General features: G+C 43.7%; 1 protein-coding gene across 1 annotated transcript in view; it reads right to left on the bottom strand.

The window, feature by feature from the left end:
* The window catches only part of SEL1L3 (SEL1L family member 3), a 130,282-nt gene that overhangs the window by 78,386 nt on the left and 39,788 nt on the right, over nucleotides 1-12,108 (bottom strand). The gene's annotated exons all lie outside the window — the stretch shown is intronic.

The raw sequence follows: 12,108 nt of genomic DNA, 5'->3' as shown, positions 1-12,108 counted from the left end.
TAACAAGTTATTTCTCATACACAGCATATGCATACTTCCAATTACACCCCAAAATGCATTCTGCAACTCTTCCAAAGTATGACGATACCACATGTGTGGGACTTTTACACAGGCTGGCCACACAGAGAGGCCCAACATGCAGGGAGCATCGTAAGGGGTTCTAGGAGCATAAATGACACCTCTAATTTCCTAACGACCTATTACATTTGTGAAGGTCCTGGAGCACCAGGACAGTAGAATTACCCACAAAATTACCCCATTTTGGAAAGCAGACACCCCAACATATATTCTATGAGGCATAATGAGTCTTTTGAACAGTTAATTTTTTTCCACAAGTCTTCGGAAAACATGGAAAGAAAATGAAAACATATTTTTTTTTTTTTTACACAAAGTGGTCAATTTATAAGATATTTCTAACTCAAAGCATGTACATAGCAAAAATTACACCCCAAAATACATTCTGCTACTCATCCTGAGTATGGCGATACCACATGTGTGTGACTTTTACACAGCGTGTCCACATACAGAGGCCCAACATGCAGGGAGCACCGTCAGGTGTTCTAGGAGCATAACTGACACCTCTAATTTCCTAACGACCTATTACATTTGTGAAGGCCCTGGAGCACCAGGACAATGGAATTACCCACGAAATGACCCCATTTTGGAAAACAAACACCCCAAAGTATATTCTATGAAGCATTAGAAGTCTTTTGAACGGTTAATTTTTTTACACAAGTCTTCAGAAAACGTGGAAAGAAAATTAAAATCTTTTTTTTTTTTTTTTTTTACACAAAGTTGTCCATTTATAAGATATTTCTAACACATAGCATGTATATAGCAAACATTACACCCCAAAACAAATTCCGCTACTGCTCCTGAGTATGGCGATACCACATGTGTGACACTTTTACACAGCCTGGCCATATACAGAGGTCCAACATGGAAGTGGTACCTTCAGGCGTTCTAGGAGCATAAATGACACATCTCATTTCGTTCCTACCTATTACACTTTTGAAGGTCCTGGAGCACCAGAACAATGGAATTACAGACAAAATTACCCCATTTTGGAAAGCAAACCCCCCAATGTGTATTCTATGAGGCATGGGCTGCAAATAGGTACTCTGATACTCTGACGGGCTGGTGACAGGTACTCAGGTACTCCGACGGGCTGGTGACAGGTACTCGGGTACTCCAACGGGCTGGTGACAGGTACTCGGGTACTCCAACGGGCTGGTGACAGGTACTCGGGTACTCTGTTTCTCCGACGGGCTGGTGACAGGTACTCCGTTACTCTGGCAGGCTGGTGACAGGTACTCGGGTACTCTGACGGGCTGGTGACAGGTACCCGTGTACTCCAACAGGCTGGTGACAGGTACCCGGGTACTCCGACGGGCTGGTGACAGGCATTCGGGTACTCAGATGAACTGTGACAGGTACTCAGATAGACTGTGACAGGTACTCAGATGAACTGTGACAGGTACTCAGGTACTCAGATGAACTGTGACAGGTACTCAGGTAGGCTGTGACAGGTACTCAGGTACTTGGGTACTCAGATGGGCTGTGACAGGCACTCAGGTACTCAGATGGGCTGACAGGTGCTCAGGTACTCGGGTACTCAGATGGGCTGACAGGTGCTCAGGTACTCAGATGGACTGTGACAGGTACTCGGGTACTCAGATGGGCTGACAGGTACTCAGGTACTCGGGTAATCAGATGGGCTGACAGGTACTCGGGTAATCAGATGGGCTGACAGGTACTCAGGTAATCAGATGGGCTGACAGGTACTCAGGTACTCAGATGGGCTGGGACAGGTACTCGGGTACTCAGATGGGCTGACAGGTACTCGGGTACTCAGATGGGCTGTGATGGGTGATGACAGGTACTTTGATGGGTGGTGACAGGTACTTTGATGGGCGGTGACAGGTACTCGGGTACTCCGACGGGCTGGTGACAGGTACTCGGGTACTCCGACGGGCTGGTGACAGGTACCCGGGTACTCCAACAGGCTGGTGACAGTTACTCGGGTACTCCGACGGGCCGGGCTGGTAACAGGCATTCGGGTACTCAGATGAACTGTGACAGGTACTCAGATAGACTGTGACAGGTACTCAGATGAACTGTGACAGGTACTCAGGTACTCAGATGGGCTGTGACAGGTACTCAGGTAGGCTGTGACAGGTACTCAGGTACTTGGGTACTCAGATGGGCTGTGACAGGTACTCAGGTACTCAGATGGGCTGACAGGTGCTCAGGTACTCAGATGGACTGTGACAGGTACTCGGGTACTCATATGGGCTGACAGGTACTCGGGTAATCAGATGGGCTGACAGGTACTCAGGTAATCAGATGGGCTGACAGGTACTCAGGTACTCAGATGGGCTGGGACAGGTACTCGGGTACTCAGGTGGGCTGACAAGTACTCAGGTACTCGGGTACTCAGATGGGCTGGGACAGGTACTCGGGTACTCAGATGGGCTGGGACAGGTACTCAGGTACTCGGGTACTCAGATGGGCTGACAGGTACTCGGGTACTCAGATGGGCTGTGATGGGTGATGACAGGTACTTTGATGGGCGGTGACAGGTCCTCTTTATTGGGGGGGGGGTAATCAGTGTGTGATTGGTGTATACTGGGCGGTAACGAGATGTCACTCGATCTCCTCCTCACACACGATCAGTGTGTGAGGAGGAGAACCCGGTAACGTCTCGTTACAGTGGGTTGTTTACATTCTGTGACCAGCTGTGTTTGGACACAGCCGTTCAGGTAGTAAAGAGCCAATTTCATTGGCTCTTTACTGCGATCGGGGTTGGGCTGTGTCAGGGTGACAAGCCGCATCCCCGATCGCCCGCTCTGCACGTGCCCTAGGCGCGTGCACGAGCGCTGTAACGGCGCAATACATGTGACCGGCTGTGATTGGACATGGCCAGTCACATATATCGGGGGGTGTGGATGAGGATGGAAACCATACAGATCGGGGATGGGCTCTGTCCGAGGGACACACCTAATCCACGATCGCCGCGCTGCGGGCCCCATATGACGTCCACCCAGGATGGGAGATCCCAACTGTGGCCGTCATATGACTATGGCCGGGTATTGAAGTGGTTAATATTACATTGGGATATATCGGAAAGGCGGGACATAGCTAACAATTTATCTAAAATTTCTATCAACACAACCCTAGTAGAATCCAATTATAAAACATCACTACATTAGTACACAGTCCCTACAATGGTGGTCAAACCATAGTTGCACTACTCTTCTGTTTTAGAAATTGTGGACTAATAGGAACTATGGGGGTTATTTTATTTACTAATTTACTTATTTACTAAAGGCAAATCCACTTTATACTACAAGTGCAAAGTACAGTTGAAATTACACTGAAAGTGCACTTGGAAGTAAAGTTGCTGTAGATCCGAGGGGGACATGCAAGGAAAATAAAAAACAGCATTTTAGCTTGCATATGATTGGATAATAAAATCAGCAGAGCTTCCCCTCATTTCAGATCTACCCCTCAGATTTACAGCGACTGCACTTCCAAGTGCACTTTCAGTGCAATTTCTAGTGCATTTGCATTTGTAGTTTGTACTTGTAGTGCAAAGTGGATTTGCCTTTCGTAAATAACCCTCGATGTTCCATATGTGGTGGCAATGCCCCAAGATACCCAGATTCTGGATTCGATTATGCAATCTAATTGGCTCTGTGACAGGAATGGACATCTCCGGATCACTTGCAATTTCTTTATTCCAGAAGCTGGATAAATAAAACACCCAAAAGACTGGTTTCTTATAAGATTTTAGCAGCCAGAATTGCAATTGGGAGATGTTGGAACCAGGAGATGGTACAATTTGAGTATGTAAAACAAGTGAAATTTAATTGGATTATGATTGACAAAAAACTCACGTTCCTTCTTCAAAATAACCAAAGCAAGTTCCACAAAACGTGGAACCCTTGGATTCAATATTTATAATTGGACTAGCAAGACCACGGCAGCATTTTCTTTCCTACTAACTGGTAACCCTTCTACTTACTACTCTACTACTACTTACCTTATCTTATTTTTCTAATCTTTTCAGCCCCTACCTTTACATGCAGCAATAACATACCGTATATACTCGAGTATAAGCCGAGATTTTCAGCCTCTTTTTTGAGGCTGAAAGTGCCCCCCTCGGCTTATACTCGAGTCATCGCTGTCTGCCCGCTCGATCAGCGTGTCGAGCAGACAGACAGCGGCCATTCTGATTCAAAAGCCGCGCCTCCGGCTCCCCCTTCGCCTGTGATAGGCGGAACACTGAATTTCCCAGCAGCCTGTGTTCCGCCTATCACGGACTTCGTATCATCCTCGTACTACGGACGAGGATGATACGACGTCTGTGATAGGCGGAACACAGGCTGCTGGGAAATTCAGTGTTCCGCCTATCACAGGCGAAGGCGGCGGCGCAGCTTTTGAATTTTACAATGGCCGCCGACGAACGAAGAGGGCACGGGACGGAGGCAAGGCACAGGACGGCACGGCACGGGACGGGACGGGACGGGACCGGAGGCAAGGCACGGCGGCGAGGCACGGCGGCGAGGCACGGCGGCGAGGCACGGAGGCAAGGAGGCTCGGCACGGGACGGAGGCTCGGGACAAAGGCTCAGGACACAGGTAGGCTGGACACACACACACACACACACACACACACACACACACACACACACACACACACACGGATACACACACACACACAGGGATGGATGGATGGATGGAGACACACACACACAGGGATGGACGGACACACAGGGATGGACGGACACACAGGGATGGACGGACACACACACAGGGATGGACAGGCATGTCTTACCCTCGGCTTATACACGAGTCAATAAGTTTGCCAGTTTTTTTGGGGGTAAATTGGGGGCCTCGGCTTATATTCGGGTCGGCCTATACTCGAGTATATACGGTATATTACGTTGATTCTATCTTGAACTTTACACTATTTTTATGGCTGCCATTTTTTATGGTATTCATACTTCACGTGTTGAGATTGCTTGTCTCTTTTTCCTGTCTATATAAACCCAATGGGGCTGATTTACTAAAACTAGATAATTCTAAATCTGGTCAGCCCTGCATTGAAACCAATCAGCGTCTAGTTTTTTTTATCAAAGCTTAATTGAACAAGCTGAATTTAGAAGCTGATTGGCTACCATGCACAGCTGCACCTGATTTAGCACTCTCAAGTTTTAGTAAATCAACCCCAACGCTTCGCTCAAGTTTCAATGGTACCCAACAGTCTGCAATTTCCCTCCTGTTGGGAGACTCTTGGCTTAAATTAAATAAAAAGACTGAAATTGAAATTGCAACTTTCTCCTGAATTGCAAAAACGTAGAGCAGAGTTTATAGAGGTGAAGCGCAGGCTTCAGAAATTGGATATTACATATGCTCTGCTGTATCCAGCACGACTTCGTGTAATAGCAGCGGGAGAAACCTTATTTTTTGACTCACCGGCTGGTGTAATAACTTGGATAGAGGAGAGGGGGGACCAGATAGGGAGGAGGTGAGGGAGACTTTTTTCCCTCACCCTCTCGTCTTCTCTCCCGCCTTCTCTCCCTTCCCCTTTGTTTTCATTTTGTTTTGTTTTTTGTTTTTTTATTATATATATATATATATATATATATATATTTTTTCTCTTTTTTCCCCCCTCCCCCCCTTTTTTTGGGCAGGGGGGGGGGGGCAGCACTTATGTATATGGGGCTGAGTGAGGTTATGTTGTAAATTGAATAACTGTCGTCATTTAAATAATACATACAATACATGTGTAAGGGGTGAGGTGTGTTATAATGTTGATGTATAAGTTGTGTAAATGGGGAAAAGGGGGGAGGGAAGGGATGGTGGTAAGTGGGGAGGGGGTGGTGGGGAGTGGGGGGAGGTATGATTGCACAGGATGGTATGTAACGGTCACGGGAAAAGCCCCTAGGGGTAACCTAGAATGGTATAAGGGGGGGTGGGGTAAGGGGTTGAGTACAGAAAAAGGATATAAGATTAAGGAAAATAGGGTTGAGTGCACAAGAGTAATTTAAAAATTAAAATTAATACCAAAACACGGATTGAAATCACTAGTAGAGGGGAAATTTACTGGTCTTAGGCTATTGAACAGTTTAGCACAAGATATCATAGTGTTATGCAAAAAGATGTATATGTTTATGGGGTTGTTTTGTGGTTTTTTTTTTTTTTTTTCTCTCTCTCTCTCTCCTTCCCATGCTTCTCGGTATACTGGGCTTCTCCTTCCTTTGGTAAAAAACGTTTTGTTTTTTGTCTTTCTCTTTTGGTAGTTCTTGGTATATATGAGTATATTCCTCTCCGTCTCTTCTTTTTTTTTTCAAAACAATGCAGACTAGAGTTTTGAAAATTGGATCATGGAATGTCCGGGGGATGGGTACACCTGTCAAACGAGCAGCAGTGTTTGATATTCTTGAAAGTTGTGATGTCCAGCTGATCTGCCTACAGGAGACGCACTTAACTGAAGAAACTAAATTACAACTCCGAAGTAAGAAGTTTCCATTTCAATTCCACTCAGTCCACACCTCTTATTCAAGGGGGGTGGCTGTATTGATAAGGAAAGAAGTTGCGTTTCTGTGTCGGCAGATCAGCATAGACAAAGAGGGGAGATATGTTTTTTTGCATTGTGTAATAGAGAACCGGGAGTATATCCTGGCAAACATATATATCCCCCCTCCATTTGGGTTGGAGGTCCTTTACTGCTTATTGGAGTTCATAGTGGATAAATCCGGGACCCCGGTTATAGCAGTGGGGGACTTCAATGAGGTTGTTAGTAAAAACCAGGACAGGTTTCCACCAGGAAGATACACCCAGAAGGCAGATGAGACCTGGCTGTTTCGGTTCCTGCAGGAGGGAGGGCTGTTTGATATGTGGAGGGTTCGTAATCCAACCTTGTTACAATATTCATGTTTTTCAAGCTCTTTTTCCTCACTCTCCAGAATAGATTTGGTTCTGGGGAATGAAGAAGCAAACAAAGCAGTGAGGGATATAGTATATCATCCCAGGGGGGTATCTGATCACTCTTTGTTGACAGTATCAATAAATATAGAAGGAAAAAGAACCCCTAGGGTATGGAAGTTGAATCCAGTATGGTTGGAAGTAATTGGTGATCCAGAAGAGATATTAACCCGGCTAGAAGAATTTTTGGAGTTTAATAAAGATACTGCAGCAAGAGGGGTGATATGGGATGCATTAAAAGCTTATCTTCGGGGAATCCTTATCCAACAAGTCACGAAAATTAAGGGGAAGTCAAAGAAATGGGAGAATAGAGTAAGAGAGGAGGTAATGGAAGCCGAAAGAGCATATGTGGAAAGTCCTACCCCAGAGAAACAAAATATATGGTTAGAAAAACAACAGGAATATAAAATGGTGATTATGAGGAAAATGGAGAATAAAAGGCTATTTCAGAGCCAGATTGCTTATGGGGAGGGGGAAAGAGTTGGGAGAATGTTGGCGCACTTGGTAAACACCAATTCCCTGTCCTCCTCTGTCCCTGCGATCAGGACAGAAGAAGGAGAAATTATAACACAGGGCGTAGAGATCATAGATACTTTCAGAACATACTATGAGAAACTGTACAGGTCTCGGGGGGCGGCGAAGGACAGGGAAATGGATATATTTTTTGATAGTATTAAAACTCCGTCCCTCACTGAGGAGGAGAGGGGGGTAATGGAAGCCCAATTAACATTAGAGGAAATTCAATCAGCGGTGGCAGAAATGGCTAACCAGAAATCCCCAGGTCCAGACGGTTTACCAGTAGAAATATACAAACATTATGGGAAAATAATGCTTCCAGAGCTTCTTAAAGTTTTTAACTGGGCAAAAGAAGAAAGGAAGCTTCCAAAATCAATGACCGAAGCAACGATAGTTGTTTTGCATAAGGAGGGGAAAGACCCATTGGATACGAAATCTTATCGACCTATATCCCTCCTTTGTTCTGACGCTAAAATATTAGCTAAAGTGTTGGCACTCAGACTGAATAAAATTATTTCGAGACTCGTGCATCCCGATCAAACAGGATTTATCCCCGGTAGGTCCACTAGCATGAATGTTAGGAGGCTTTACCTAAATCTACAGTTGCCAACGGAAAACGAGGGTAAAAGAGCAATTATGGCGCTGGATGTGGGTAAAGCCTTCGATAGCCTAGAATGGGGATATATATGGCGAACACTGGGCACATTTGGGTTTGGCCCCAAGTTTATTGCTTGGGTACAAACCCTATATAATGGTCCTAGTGCGCGAATAAGGATTAATGATGAGTACTCAGATAGGTTTTCTCTGGAGAGGGGAACACGACAGGGGTGCCCACTGTCACCCCTGATTTTCGCTCTTGCTATGGAGCCATTAGCCATCGCAATACGATCAAATATAAATATGGTAGGCTTCCAGAGAAAGAGGAGGGAGGAGAAAATAGCTCTGTACGCAGACGATATCCTCCTCTTCTTGGGGGACACGGAGCAGACCCTTAGACAGGGGATGACTATACTTGCCGATTTTGGTAATCTTACTGGATTGGTTATAAATTGGGAAAAGTCAGCCCTAATGCCAGTAGATTCAATAGTGAATCGAAACATGCTGGCAGCCCCGCAGATAGAAGTGGTCGATCAAATAAAATACTTAGGGATACTTATTAAAAGAGACCCTGAAAAATATATTGGTGATAATATACTCCCACTAATAACTAAATTTAGAACTAAGATTGAAATATGGAAGAAGCTCCCACTATCAGTTGCGGGAAGATGTAACCTGATCAAAATGGTGTGGCTGCCCCAGATGCTGTACTTACTGCATAACTCCCCGGTATGGGTTGATAAAAAGTGGTTTAAGAAAATAGAAGAATTATTTAGAGAACTCATATGGAAAGGTCGAGTGTCGAGGATTAGCCTCCAGACCTTACAGTTACCAACTAGGAAAGGAGGAATGGCAGTACCTCATCCACGGAGCTATTTTTTAGCAGCTCAATTACAGCATCTGGGGATAAGTAAAGGTAGGATCGGAGGAACAAATAAGGCATTGATGATAGCAGAGTCCCCTCACAATACAATTGTGGAAGCTCTGGGGGCAAACTCATTTCAATATAGGATACCGACGATAAAAATGGTTTTAAAAGTCTGGAAGGCAGTAAAGACAATAAAAGGCCTGGGAGGCCTGACTAAACATACCCCATTATGGAATAATTTAAACTTGCCAGAAATGGAATTGATTGGTAGATATAGACCATGGGAGATAAAGGGGATTGATAAACTGGCCCAATTATACGAAGGAAGTATATTGAAAACATTTAATGCATTGAGGGCGGAGTTTGACATACCAAAGCATTCATTCTATAAATATTTGCAGATCCGACATGCGCTGGATAAACAATTTAATAAACAAGGCCCAGTGTGGAATAACTCCCCTTTTTATGACAGATTGAACGCGCAAGAAAAGGCAGGGGGAACTATAGCAGAAATATACCCATATATAACTGAAGGGAATATAGAAAACCCGGAGAAACTTAAATGTAGAGGGAAATGGGAGGAGGAATTTGGGGTATTTTCAGATGAGCAATGGAGGAAGTTATTAGAGGCAGGACATTCTATCTCAATCTCGCCTGCACAGAAGGTTTCTCACTTGATGCTGTTGCATAGATCATACTATACCCCCAAGAGACTGTTTGGCTTCGGGAAAAGAGAGGATGATAAGTGTCCAAGATGTCAAGATACTGGGGACCTAGCGCACATGTTCTGGAGATGTCCCAGACTATTCGGATACTGGTCAGAAATTATCCACACTCTGAATGAAACGTTTGGAGTGGGAGTAGGGAGAGATCCCAGACTATGTGTGCTGGGATTGGCTGAGGGAATAGGGGGCTCATCCTGTACAACTAAAGCAATACTGAGGTGTATGTTTCAGGCAAGAAAGCTTATAGCACAGAGGTGGCAGGCAGAGAGCCCCCCTTCGGCAAGAGATTGGACAAGGATAATAACAGAAACAATATGGAAGGAGAGGACAGTGTATATAAAAAGAGGAAACTTGAAGGAATTTGAAAAAATATGGAAGCCTTGGATGGACAGGATAGGATATTCAATGTAGGGGGAGGGAGGTGGAGAGAGAGGGGGACGGAGGGAGGGAACATTTCGTTTGTGTTTTGTTTTTTTTTGTTTTTTTTTTATTATTTTTGTTTTTTTTTGTCTTGTTTTGTTTTGTTTTGTTTTTTGTTTTTGCTTGAAGGGAAATAATGCTGTGAAGTCAGATAATTGTTAAAATTATGAAGGATTGACTGTACCCTTGACGATCTAATGGTTTCTTTTTTTTATATATATGTTTAAAATTTTGATATAATATGATATAAAGATTGTATTTATGAAGAAAATGAATAAAGAATACTTTAAAGGAAAAAAAAAAAAGAAAATGCAACTTGTAGTAACCAATGACAACCAATGAATGATGAGCTAAGGTTCAGGCCAAGCCAATGGGAAGCTGCCCCAATCAGCTGCAGCCAGGGAATTCCCCGCTCTGTGGATGCATATAATAAAGGGATAGGGATGCTAAGGACATTGTTAACATCATATACAGTGCATCCAGAAAGTATTCACAGTACTTCACTTTTTCCACCTTTTGTCATGTTACAGCTTTATTCCAAACTTGATTCAATTCATTATTTTCCTCAAAATTCTACAAATAATACCCCATAATGACATAAAAGAAGTTTGTTTGAAATCTTTGCAAATGTATTAAAAATAAAAAATGAAAAAAATACCATGTACATAAGTATTCACAGCCTTTGCCATAACACTCAAAATTGAGCTCAGGTGCATCCCGTTTCCACTGATCATCCTTGAGGTTCACACTATTGTGAATTTGGATGCAGATTATTCTGCATTCAATTCGCATAGCAGGAGATTGTGACTTGCTCTCTATGGAGACGGTTAACATATCTCCTCAGCGGCTCAGATGTGATTCGCACAGGAGTCCTGTGCATCTATTGGTCCGTTTCAGGTCCGAATTCAGCTCAAAATTCAGACTGAAAACAGACTTGAAACGGTGAATGGAGACGCACCGGATTCCTGCTGTGAGCCACTGCATGTTCCAGTGTGAAGCCAGCCGGAGGGTTCCACAACTTGATTGGAGTCCACCTGTGGTCAATTCAGTTGATTGGACATGATTTGGAAAGGCACACACCTGTCTATATAAGGTCCCACACAGTGAAATTAATCCATTTTGGAATAAAGCTGTAACATAACAAAATGTGGAAAAAGTGAAGCGCTGTGAATACTTTTCGGATGCACTGTAACCATATGGCCAAATTTGGACAATGTCACTGACCATAATTTGGCCGTCAGCCTGGTATGACATGGATGTTTCCCACTGGTTCAGCTCAAACCTTAGACAGGCCATACATGAGTCTTTCGCAAATCTTATCTAAGAATTTTCGTTTGAATTTTGCACCATTAGTGGGCTGCAGCAACCGCCGATTTTCGTGCGCCCATCGAATTTGAATTATTGGGCACGTTGCAAACTTTTTGAAAAACTAACGATTTTCTAATTAATGATGGGAGAGTAGCGCAAGAAATGTAATTGAAAAAGAAATGCACATGCGCAGGAAATTAAAATTCCGATCCACAAAAATTATTTTCTGTATCAATAGGAGATGAAATTGAAGGCTTGGAATTTTGAAATCAAAGGTGGCACTATCGGATCACAAAAACGTACGAAATTTCTGATTTTCAAAAGAAAATTCTTTCGAAATTCCACCATGTATGGCCAGCCTTAGTTAATCACTAGTTCTAACACCTAGAAGGCTAGCTTCTTTTAAAAAGTGATATGGAGCATAGTTTTCATATCACTATTCTATAGCTGGGGTATATCGATGATATGTTTAATTTGTTGCTGAATTTCACTTCCTAAAAATGGAGCCATCGCTGAGTATCAAACACATTAATCCATAGTGACCCGATAAGCACTGAAAAAATCATGACATGACGAATGCAGCAACCCATTAGATGATTTCATTTTTAATCTTTAATAAAAATTGACAGCTATAATCCGACTGGCTGCTTTAAGCAATATTTCCATTTCCCGTGTGCCTCAA

This window comes from Lithobates pipiens, unplaced genomic scaffold (genome assembly GCF_037356315.1).
Source record: "Lithobates pipiens isolate NorthernLeopardFrog02 unplaced genomic scaffold, aLitPip1_a1.2 Scaffold_13, whole genome shotgun sequence".
Lineage (NCBI taxonomy): Eukaryota > Metazoa > Chordata > Amphibia > Anura > Ranidae > Lithobates > Lithobates pipiens.
Note: the sequence above shows the minus strand (reverse complement) of the source record. Positions and strands in the feature narration are given on the sequence as shown.